Genomic DNA, 12,780 nt, shown 5'->3' on the forward strand with positions numbered 1-12,780 from the left:
TCACCTCGTACTGCAGCTGGATGCAGATCTGAAACTGGAAAATCAGCACTCGAGGATTCTGATTCTGCCTCGTAATAAGATACAGAAGCTGCCGCCATGCTAACTAAGGGAAGGCAGCCTGATAGGAAACTCAAGGGTGGCGACTGTCTCCCTATCCCTCCCTCCACAACTCCCACAAGAAGCTGACCCAGTTCCTATTTCCTGATGCCATGAAGCTTCTTGGGGTTCAGAGTTAAACATGGGCAAGGAAACCTCCTGCTGATTACCATGTACTGACAGCCCCCTCCCTCAGGTGATGAATCAGGACTCCTCTATGTATAGCACCACTTGTAGGAAGCACTGAGGACTGTAATGATTGTAGTGAGGTTAGCCAGCTGGACCTCATGGAATATGAGCTTCCTTACATCAGGTTTGCTTCTTTAGAAAAGCACACTAAATCTGAACTGTTTGGTTGTTGAACCTCTTATGAGTGGAAACAGTTCTTCCTAATCTCTCCAGACCCCTTTTGATTTTGAAAACTTTGGTCAGATCTCACCTTAACCTTGTCCTCCCCAAGGAAAACAGTGCTGACATCTCTGACCCATTCCCACAATTGAAATTTCTCGGATCAGAATTTATGGTCCACTCAAGCCTCCTCCCCGCTTACCTCATCTAGCTTAAACCCTGAGCTCCTTCTTCCTCATGTGTTGATCCGTCCTCCCCTTGAACACAACCATTCTGTTCACTTCAACTTCTCCCTGTGATAGTGAGTTCCACATCCTCACAGCTGTATGGAGAAGATGTTCCTTCTCAGTTCCTTATCTGAAAAGGTATTTCACCTAGTAAACTGGAGAAGATGAAGTTATGTTGAACCTTCATCTGTTAATGATTTGACTTCAGCCGTGGTACAATGTCCAATTTGAACTAGAGGTCAAGACCTTGGAAAGGGCACACACTAGAATTATCAAAAGAAGGACTTCCGCTGGTTGGAGAGACTAGAGAAAGTGTAACTGCTTTTGTTAGAGTAGAGAAGGTTAAGAGGAGATTTGATAGAGGTGATCAAAATTACAAGGGCGTTGAATAGAATAATGATGGAAAAACTGTTTCTACTATCACTGGACCGCAGGAGATCGAGGGGCAACCAAACAGAAGTTCATAAGATTGTGAGTGGCATGGATAGAATGGAAAATTTGATGTGCTTTTTCCAAGGGTGAAGGGGTCAATTACTAGGTGACACAGGTTCAAGGTGTGAGGGGTGAAGTTTAAAAGAGATGTGCAAGGCAAGTTTTTCACACAAAGGGTGATGAGTGCCTGGAATGCACTGCCAGAGGAGGTGGTAGAAACAGACACGATAGCAGCATTCAAGAAGCACCTGGACAAATACACGAATAGGAAGGGAATAAAGGGATACGGATCCTGTAAGTGAAGACAGTTTTAGTATGGAAGGGCATAAGGTATCAATGCAGGTTTGAGGGCCAAAGGGCCTGTACATGTGCTGTATTGTTCTTTGTTCTTTGTAACTAGAGAATACAGACTTTTGGTAATTGGTTTCAAAACAGAGCAGGTACGGGGAAGTGGGAATAAATTGTTATGATTCAGAAATCACTGTTTGAAAGGGTCATGTAAGCATGTTTGATAGTAACTTGAAAACCAGAATTGGATCAATTTTTTTTAAAAAACTTGAGCTATGGAAACGAACAGGGAAGTGGAGTTAATTGGATTGGTCTTTCAAACAGCTGGTGAGGGCTTGAAGTCTTTCAGTGTTGATTACCTTCAGGATTCAAATGTCCTACCTCACGATAAATGCATCTAGTAACACTACCGTGCCTTAAGCAATCAAGGTCAGGGCAGATGGAGGTTACATCAAGAAAAGGCCAGAGGGTAATTTAGAACCCAATGTATCCACATTTCCTGGTTAATACATGGCCCTTCCACAATCCCCTAGCTTGAAATTTATTGTATTAATTCATGGGACACAGACTTCACTGACCAGGCCATCATTTATTGCCCATCCCTACTTGCCTTTGGGAAGGTAATGGTGAGCTGCTACCCTGAATCATTGCAGTTCACATGGAGTCCTGGTGGGACTTCGAGATAGTTGGGTTAAACGTATGCGATTTCTGTACATTAACATTTTTTTTAGAGTTTGCATTTTAAGCTCGCGGCATAGAGGTTAGCCCTTGTTGTGTGAAGGGATCTAATAATGAACTAGATCTGTCTTTTCCTAAGCATGATTTCTAAACAAGTATGCGTCAGACAGCAGATGACTGAAGGCCTCCTGGAGAGTAAATGGAAGTTTATTTATAATGTAAGGTGTTACAAGAGGAGAAAATTGCATCATGCTATTATTTGAGCAGAAACACAAATGAGCAAGTTTTCTTTTCCAAAACAAAGTTGAAAGTTTTGATATTCAGTTTGAAGAAAACCTGACAAAATTTTCTTCTAGGAAAAGGAGATTGTTTAGAACAGTTAAGGAAATGATTTATCATGGTGTAAGGATGTAATTTGTATAACCCTGCAGACCAGGACTGTTTGGTTAGGAATCTGCATTGGTTATTCAAAGTTGAGGAAGTAAAATTTCAGTTGTGTAGCAAAAAACGGGCATTACCACATATAGGACTGAAACTAAAAAGAAACAGATAAGTGAACCTACAAACTTGACAGTAAGGGCATGTTTTTCCTGATTTTGATTAACTGTAAAGTGATGGTGTTGGGGAGTAGATGAGAATTTGTTTTACCATGTGTTCTAAATCTTTTAGACTGTATTAGGTATTCTTGGTTTTCATTTCTGTATCTTTTAGTGTGTAATAAACTTTATTTTTATTGTTGAAACTAAATCTGCAGCCTGGTGTGCTTATGTTTCAGTGAGAGACTGCTACAGTAACTTTAAAAAAAAATCAACAAAATATGATCTATAAGTTAAATTGCTATTTGGAATCTGACTCATTTAATAACAATATCAGCCGGGATGAAGACAGTAGGTTCATACTAACAAGGGCTTTTGATTCCAATATAATTTTTACAGTTAAATGTAAGGGAAGCATGGACATAATTTTAGCTTTTATTATCTTTCCTTATTTTTGATGCAAACTTTTGGCATTTGTGAAGTGTTCAACTCAAATAAAATGATTTAAGTTGAAGATCAAGCCTGATTTGACCACGTCAACATCAGTGTACACAGAGACAGACAGGAAGAGGGACCATTATGCAGAGAGAAAAGAACATAACATGGTAAGCCCATTAGAACTAGCCAGATCTCTAATTGAACATCAAAATGCCCCTATGACACTTGCTATTAAGAACTAGAATGCAAGACAATCACTGCTTGATGAGATGGAAATTGTGAAGCACACTTGATTTAATTCTGTTTCATGTTTAATAATTAGTCTGGTGAGAATGTTTCCTCAAGGAGTATATTCGATACAATTATTCTTCAACTCAATCTTGAGCCTTGTGCACATTATTTTGCTGGCCTCCCGCTCCTGTTTGTTAGCAGCTTTGTTTGTCTGAAGCTTTTAGCCTTTCCTGGTATTAGCATGCAGAACCAAGTTAGAATCCCACTGTATCCAGCTGCCAATATCTGAATTTATTCACAGTTAGCCTCTGAGAACAGATAAGATTAGGCTTGTATTCCTTTGTGTGCAGGATGAGCCAAGGTGCTTAAGATGGTTAAATAAGTTGATGGTGCAGATAAAAGGACATTATTTCCTCCGGTGTGAGATGTCAAAATAAAGCAACATAACGTTAAAATTATAAGCAAACCATTTGAAGTTGATGCCAGCTAGAAATACTTTGTACAAAGTCTTCACCCAGAGGGTGTGGGAATGTGGAACTCACTGCCTGTAAAGATAATAGGGGCAGAAAGCCTAATATTTAACAAGTACCTAGGTGGTCACTTACGATGCTAAGCCAAACAAAGCTATGGGCCCAAGTGCTGGAAAATGGGATTAGAATAGGTATGTGACACATCCACAACGTGTGGAAGAGACCTTTTCTGTACTGTCAATCTCTATGAGTCTATGACCCTATAAAGTATAGTGCCGATGTGGAATTCCCTTCCACCATGTTTCCCCTCTGCCAATCAGACTCGAAACATTAACGATGTTTTCTCTCCACAGATGCTGCCAGACCTATTGAGCTTCTCTGGCAATTTCGGTTTTTGTTTCAGAATCTCCAGCATCCAAAGTTCATTGCTTTGTTTCAGATTCAATAGAAACTGGGAAAAACTCTCCAGTGTCGGAGTCACACGATTGAAGATGGTCATGGTTTTTGGAGGTCGATCAACTCAGCTCTAGGACATCTCTGCAGGAGTTCCTCAGGGTCATGTCTTAGACACAATCATCTTCATCAATGACCTTGCCTCCACCATAAGGTCAGAAGTGGGGATGTTCGCTGATGATTGCACAATGTTCAGCACCATTCACAACTCCTCAGAGACTGCACGTCCAAATCCAGCAAGACCTGGACAGTACCCACGTAGGGTTGAAAAGGAGCAAGCAACATTTGTGCTAGGCATTGACCCACTCAAACAAGAGAGAATCTACCCATAACCCCTTGACATTTAACAGCATTACCATCACTGAATCCAAGACTAAACATATCCCCAGTTTACCATTGACCGAAAACTCAACTGGACTCACCCTATGAAAATATTAGCAGGTCAACTTTTTGGAATACTGTCCTAGTCTGGTCTAAATGTAAGTCTAGACCCACAACTCTTAACTGTCTTTGGAAATGGCCTAGCAGGTCACTCAGTTGTGTTCAAGAAGACAGCTCACCATCAGTATCTAAAGAACAATTAGACCTGTGACATTCACATCCTATTAGTGAATTTTAAAAAAAAGTTTTTTGTGAGCTTCACTGTTATGGAAAGAGTCATCCTTGTTATTTAAACATATAAGATTCTTTGGAATCTTAACAGGGTAAATGCTGAAACAGAAACAGAAATTGCTGGAGAAATTAAGCAAGTCTGGGAGTGGTATTTCTGGTTTGGCAGCTCTGAAGAGGAGTAGCTGTACTCAAAACGTTAACTCTGTTTTCTCTCCACAGATTCTGCCAGAACTGCTGAGTTTCTTCAGCAGTTTCTGTTTTTTCTTCAGATTTCCGGAATTCACTGTTGTTTGTGTTATTTAAATGTGGAGAGGTTTCTCCCCCTCGCGGATGAGTCAAGGACCAGAGAGCATAAGAGTGAGGTGTTGTCCATATAATACAGAGATGAGGATGAATTTCTTCTCTGAGGGTAGAGAATCTGTAGAAGTCTTTATTGTGGAGGGCTTTTGAGGCTGGGTTATTATGAATATTGAAGGCTGAGATTGACAGATTTTAGGGGAATCAAGAGTAATGGGGAAAAAGCAGGAAAATGGAGTTATGGGTTCTCAGACCAACTATGTTCCCATTGAATGGTGGAGCAGACATGATGGGCCGAACAGCCTCCTCTGGTCTTATGATCAGTTGTCTGTAAAGCAGCTTGATATATTTAATACCATTTACTAAGATGCTGCCTGAACTGGAAGGTTTACGTTATAAGGAAAGGCTGAATAGACTGGAACTTTTTTTCCCTGGAGTGTGCGAGACTGAGGGGTGACCTTATAGAGGTCTATAAAATCATGAGAGGAATAGATAAGGCAGATAGCCAACAGCTTTTCCCCATGGTAGAGGAGTCTAAAACTAGATGGCGTAGGTTTGAGGGCAGAGATACAAAAGGGTCCAGAGGTGCAATTTTTTTCACACATAGGGCAGTGAATGTCTGGAATGGGCTGCCAGAGGTGGTGGGTGGAGGCGAGTACAATTTTGTCTTTTAAGAAACATTTGGACAGATACATGGATGGGATAGGTATGGAGGGATATGGACCAAATGTTGGCAAATGGGACTGGACTAATTGTGAAAACTGGACAGCATGGACAAGTTGGTCAAAGGGCCTGTTTCCATGCAGGAAACCTCCACGACTCTGACTCTAAGTCACTGAAGCAGAGGTGAAACTGTGACCATTTATGAATTGCAAGGTATGAGGATATTGAAGTCCGCAAATGTACAGTCCCAAATTTAATCACATGTGAACCTGTTGCCTCCTCATGATGTCAGCCTTTCTCATCAAATTCATGCCGCACAGAGGGAATATCCAACAGGATTCCCATCCTCGCCACTCTGTCAGCAGGAACTCAGCAACAAGCCAAATTGCTGATAAATCTTCGCTGGCCAAATATTTGGCAGCTTCTCAGGAATGCTTCATGTCAAAAAAGTTAATTTCATTATTCTAAAGGCAGTGTACACAACAGCAGAACACTAAATAAACTAAACATGCTTTAAAGGATATCAGGAAAGAAGATAACTGTGTAATTGCAAGCCAAATATTAATGACTGAGCTTAATGGGAACATCTTAGGCTTTGGGATACAGAGCATTAAGTCCAAATTTGCAGATAACAGAAAACTTGGAATTAAACAAGCTCTTGGGAAGAAGGGGCACATGGCAGGCAAGGTTTGAGACTTGGAATGTAAAATGACAGATTTCAGTGGGAAAAACATGGAGAATTTTTTCTTGCAAATTAAAGACCTCAATCATGACAATAGTTTGGAGAAGCTAGAGCTGTAATTTTGGAGAAGTAAGGCTGAGAAGCATGGTAGCTCAGTGGTTTGCACTGCTGCCTTACAGCACCAGGGACCTGGGCTTGATTCCAGTCTTAGGTAACTGTCTGTGTGGAGATTGCACATTCTCCCTGTGTCCGCATGGGTTTCCTCTGGGTTCTCCGGTTTCCTCCCACAGTCCAAACATGTGTAGGAAAACTGGATGGGCCAAGCTAAATTGCCCCATAGTATGCAAGCTAGGTGGGTCAACTGTAGTAAATGTGGGTTTACAGAGATAGGGTGGGATGCTCTTTGGAAGGACAGTGCAGACTCAATGGGCCAAATAGCCTTTAGCTGCACTAAAGGGATTCTATGATTTTGGTAGATAATATTACACTCATTGTGAGCCTTGCAACATTGTGCAATGAATTAGATGATGAATAATTCTCAGATTACAGTCCCAGAGCTCCTACTTTTCAACCTAACTCATTAAATTCCATTTGCAAGATCTCATCCTACCTATGTCATTAGTACCAATATTGACCACAACCTCTGGCTGCTCACCCTCCACCTTCAGAATATCCTGCACCTGTTCAGAGACATTCTTGACCCTCGCACCTGGTAGGCAACACACCATCCTGGAATTTCACCTGCAACCATAGAAATGTCTATTTGTGCCCCTGATTATAGAGTTCCCTATCACCACTTCTTGCCTACACTTCGAGCCTCCCTGCTGTACAACAGTGCCAGTCGTGGTACCACTGATCTGGCTGCTGCTGCTTGCACTGAGAAGCCAACCCACAAAACGGTAACCTTGTTAGAGAGGGGAATAATCATAGGGGACTGCCTGCCTGCCCCTCCTGGAGGAGTCACCCATCTCTCTGGCTGAAGCTTCTGCTCTCCTCACTTAAAAGTGATGACTTGTAAGATGGTACAATTCATGAATGCCATCAGCTTTCTCATTGTTTCATTTTTGCACGTAATTAATCTTCAAGCATGATTCGACTCAGATTCTAGACCCCTGTCATCCTAGAGAAACTGGTGACCATCCACAGTTGTGACTATACCAAGATTGTTTTAACCACATGCACAGGTATTCATGAAAATTACTCCATTTATTCACCCAATGTGGTTAAATGCACATATTTCCTGAACAGACATCTTAGAATCTTAGAATTCGCTTTATCGTCACATGTACTGACATGAGTACAGTGAAAAGTTTACAAGTCGTAACTTACGACACCAACGTAGGTACAAGTATACCTAGGTACAGGGTCTTAAGTACAAACACTTGGGGAAAAACTTAGAAAAATAAAGAAATAAAAAGTCCAGCAATTCAGATCATAGGAATAAATTAGAAAACTAAAGAAATAAAAAAGTTCAGAAAACAGTCCTTCTAAGCCAGACCACGCTGGCGCATGGCATCCAATCCGCAATGGGCCTTGACTCCAGACTACGCCAGGCTTCACCTCGAGGCTCTTGAGGCCAGGAGATTGCTCTGAAATCATCTCAAGGCCGGAGGTCCACACGGAGGCCGTGCCGATCTTCCTGGAGACCATCATGCGGGCCGCCCAGAGATTGCCATGATGGGCCGGGAGACCATGAGGCCGAACTGAGAAATTCCCATGTCGGATCCACGCTGAGGCTGAGAGTCTGAGTCAGCGCTGAAGCCAGGAGTTCGAGTCCAACCTGAAGCTGGGAGTTCGAGTCCACACTGAGGCCGGGAGTTCAAGACATTGCTGAGAAGAAGCCTCTGCAACACATTCAGTAATTGAGGAATTCAAGTGGTCTAAATAATTATAGGAGGACTTGCAAAAGTCTTCTGGCTTCCATTTATTATTTCTTCCACAAAGGCAATAGGTTAAAGTATGGCTAATTAATTGAGTGGCTGCCTGAAAATGATGTCAGTCACTCAGTTTGCTTATAATTTTTTTGAATGCATGATCACTTAAGTTTTATTCATTTTTGGAAAGCAAAATACATGTCTGGATTGCCAATTAGTGACGTGGGGCCGGTTGTAAAAGGAAAATGTTGACAGGCACAGTTACAGTTCACCGACGCATGATTCCTAATAGAGATTGCCGTACATGGATGAGAAAAGAGGCCCTTCTATTTGCGTTATGGGCTTGGAAGCCATCTACGGTGTCACTACAACAAGACAAATAAAAACAAAATAATTCTGCTGGGACTGCAAATCTGAAATAAAAACAGAAACACTCTGCAGGTCAAATAATCGCTACTGTAATAGGAACAGTCATTGTTCCAAGATTTTTAAGCAAGATTTCATAGGGGCAGTGAAGATAAAGGTACAGGAGCATCAGAAAAGAAGGTCTGTGCTAGGGTGTAAGGCAGAAGAATTTAATGATAAAAAATGGAGCAGTGCTGGTGTAGGGGTTAATTGACCACCTTGCACTTGTTGTAGAAGGAATGAAGCTAGAATAGTTAGATGGAACATGTGTGGCTAATGCAAAGGAGAGTGTGTGATGGAAGCATTTGGAGTCAAGGTGTGAGGATCGCTTTGAGTAATTAGGGATCAGGAGTAGTTGTTCAGTATCAGGAGAAGACACCAGCAGCATATCAGAACTTAAAGGAAATCAGGGGTTTAGGACAATACTGGACCAAAACCCTGGACTTTTCAGAAACTTTTAAAAGAAAGGGGGTGGCTAGGCTGAGCTCTGGGAAAAATACACAAGCACAGAGATAGCTGCCTAGACCATTGTTCAACCCGAAAGTCCAATTTACAGAGATAGTAGGAACTGCAGATGCTGGAGAATCTGAGATAACAAGGCGTAGAGCTGGGTGAACACAGCAGACCAAGCGGCATCAGAGGAGCAGGAAAGGTATCGTTTCGGGTCTAGACTCTTCTTCAGAAAATTCAGAAGAAGGGTCCAGACCCGAAACATCAGCTTTCCTGCTCCCCTGATGCTGCTTGGCCTGCTGTGTTCATCCAGCTCTACACCTTGTTATCTCAGTCCAATTTACACCTCCACTCTACGAGAACAATCAACCAGACCTAACACTCTGGACTGATATTAACTTTTACACCTTGGGCTACCAAGCCCGGACATTATGGAACCTATATCAATAACAGACATTCAACTTCAATCAAAATACATTTACACCTACTCGTTAACTGCTGGGAAGCCAATTGACTTCATCAGTAACACAATGGAAAGCGCAGCTTTGGCGCAAAGATAAGTGGCCGACAATTAGTATAATGATCTCAACTGAGAGAGCTAACTTCCCAGGTGCTACGGTCACAGCCATCTCCAGAAGAGGGATCCCAAACAGCTCTCTCCCCGAGACTGATCCCCCTGGCAGCTATCCCCAGGAGACATTCCAAAGTGCGTTCCCCAAAAGAATTCCAACAACTAATTCCAGTGGCTATTTCCAAGATCTATCTGCAGAAGGGAGATCCCAACAGCAATTCTGAAACCTGCTGACACACAGGCCTGCTCCGTAGCAGAGGAACCAACAGAAACCGACTACGACCCGCAGATATAAGAACCGACCAACTCCAAAAACCACCAACTTGACCGACACCACAAGGCCGTAGACACATCCAGAGGTGAAATCCGGCCCACAAAACCAGCAGAAAGTAAGGAAAACCAAGCACTCACCTGATAAATCCAAATACGAGTCCTACTGCATGAGTGGGCTTAACCCAGACTGAAGGCCCACACTGCCATACCCAGTGCTTCGTCAGAAGCTGTACTTCAAAATAGAATATAGAACATAGAACAGTGAACAGTACAGCACAGTACAGGCCCTTCGGCCCACGATGTTGTGCCGAGCTATTAGCCTACTAAGATCAATCTACCCTGCATACCGTATCTACATTTTACTATCCTCCATGTGCCTACCCAAGAGTCGCTTAACAGTTTCTAAAGTATCTGACTCCACTACCACTGCTGGCAGTGCATTCCACACGCCCACCACTCTCTGTGTGAAGAACCTACCTCTGGCTTCTCCCCTATACCTTCCTTCAATCACCTTAAAATTGTGCCCCTTGTAAGTCATTTCCGCCCTGGGAGAAAGTCTCTGACTATCCACTCTATCTATGCCTCTCATCATCTTGTACACCTCTATCAAGTCACCTCTCATCCTTCTTCGCTCCAATGAGAAAAACCCTAGCTCCTTCAACCTTTCCTCATAAGACCTGCCCTCCAGTCCAGGCAGCATCCTGATAAATCTCCTCTGCACCCTCTCTAAAGCTTCCACATCCTTCCTACAATGAGGTGACCGGAACTGAACACGATATTCCTGGTGTGGTCTAACCAGGGTTTTATAGAGCTGCAGCATAACGTCGCGGCTCTTAGACTCAATTCCCCTGCCAATGAAAGCCAACACACCGTACGCCTTCTTTACAACCCTATCAACTTGGGTAGCAACTTTGAGGGATCCATGGACGTGGACCCCAAGATCCGTCTGTTCCTCCACACTGCTGAGAATCCTGCCATTAACCCCGTGCGTTTTTCCTTAGAATTGAGCTTCAACTTTCGAGTCCCAAAGTTTCCAACCAGCTAGCAGGGAGGGGGAGGCAGATGGTGACAGTGCAGGGACTCCAACGGTAGGAAGCCTGATTAAAGTTTCAGTGATTAAAACTGCTGTTTAGCTTCTAATGGTGTTTAACTTGTGCTTAATTTAATACTGTATTTAATTACTGGTCCTCTATATAAATGCTCATGTTAATTTCACTGTTTATTACATTTGCCTTTTTGCCTTATGTTATACAATGTCTTGTATTTAAATAAATGCAGAATCTTTTGCCCTACAACAACTGTCTACTGCTTTCTTCATTTCACATTCCCTAAATAAGTTCAGCGTCAGAACCAGGATCTGGGAGTGATTCGAACCAACTAAAGATCAACAAATTACTGATCACAAACCAGAATCCTACACAGGACAGAGGTGGGTGTAGTGGCTGTCCCTCAGGAGAATGTGCTAGGGAAAGGATAATCCAGGTAATTATAGAGCGGTGAGCCTGACGTCAGTGGTGGGGAAGCTGCTGGAGAAGATACTGAGGGATAGGATCTATTTACATTTGGAAGAAAATGGGCTTATTAGTGATAGGCAGCATGGTTTTGTGCAGGGAAGGTCATGTCTTACCAACTTGATAGAATTCTTTGAGGAAGTGACAAAGTTGATAGATGAGGGAAGGGCTGTAGATGTCATATACGTGGACTTCAGTAAGGCGTTTGATAAGGTTCTCCATGGTAGGCTGATGGAGAAAGTGAAGTCGCATGGGGTCCAGGGTGTACTAACTAGATGGATAGAGAACTGGCTGGGCAACAGGAGACAGAAAGTTGTAGTGGAAGGGAGTTTTTCAAAATGGAGAACTGTGAACAGTGGTGTTCCACAGGGATCCATGTTGGGACCACTGTTGTTTGTGATATACATAAATGATTTGGAGGAAGGTATAGATGGTCTGATTAGCAAGTTTGCAGATGACACTAAGATTGGTGGAGTAGCAGATAGTGAAGGGGACTGTCGGAGAATGCAGCAGAATATAGATAGATTGGAGAGTTGGGCAGAGAAATGGCAGATGGAGTTCAATCCAGGCAAATGCAAGGTGATGCATTTTGGAAGATCCAATTCAAGAGCGAACTATACGGTAAATGGAAAAGCCCTGGGGAAAATTGATACACAGAGAGATCTGGGTGTTCAGGTCCATTGTACCCTGAAGGTGGCAACGCAGGTCGATAGAGTGGTCAAGAAGGCATACGGCATGCTTTCATTCATCGGACAGGGTATTGAGTACAAGAGTTGGCAGGTCATGTTACAGTTATATAGGACTTTGGTTCGACCACATTTGGAATACTGCGTACAGTTCTGGTCGCCACATTACCAAAAGGATGTGGATGCTTTGGAGAGGGTGCAAAGGAGGTTCACCAGGATGTTGCCTGGTATGGAGGGCACTAGCTATGAAGAGAGGTTGAGTAGATTAGGATTATTTACATTAGAAAGACAGAGGTTGAGGGGGCACCTGATTGAGGTCTACAAAATCATGAGGGGTGTAGACAGGGTGGATAGCAAGAAGCTTTCTCCCAGAGTGGGGGACTCAATTACTAGGGGTCATGATTTCAAGGTGAGAGGGGAAGAGTTTAAAGGAGATATGCATGGAAAGTCCTTTGTGCAGAGTGTGGTGGGTACCTGGAACGCGTTGCTAGCAGAAGTGGTAGAGGCGGGCACGAAAGCGTTATTTAAGATGTATCTGGACAGATACATGAATGGGCAG

This window comes from Rhincodon typus, chromosome 1 (assembly GCF_021869965.1).
Source record: "Rhincodon typus isolate 14 chromosome 1, sRhiTyp1.1, whole genome shotgun sequence".
Taxonomy (NCBI): Eukaryota; Metazoa; Chordata; class Chondrichthyes; order Orectolobiformes; family Rhincodontidae; genus Rhincodon; species Rhincodon typus.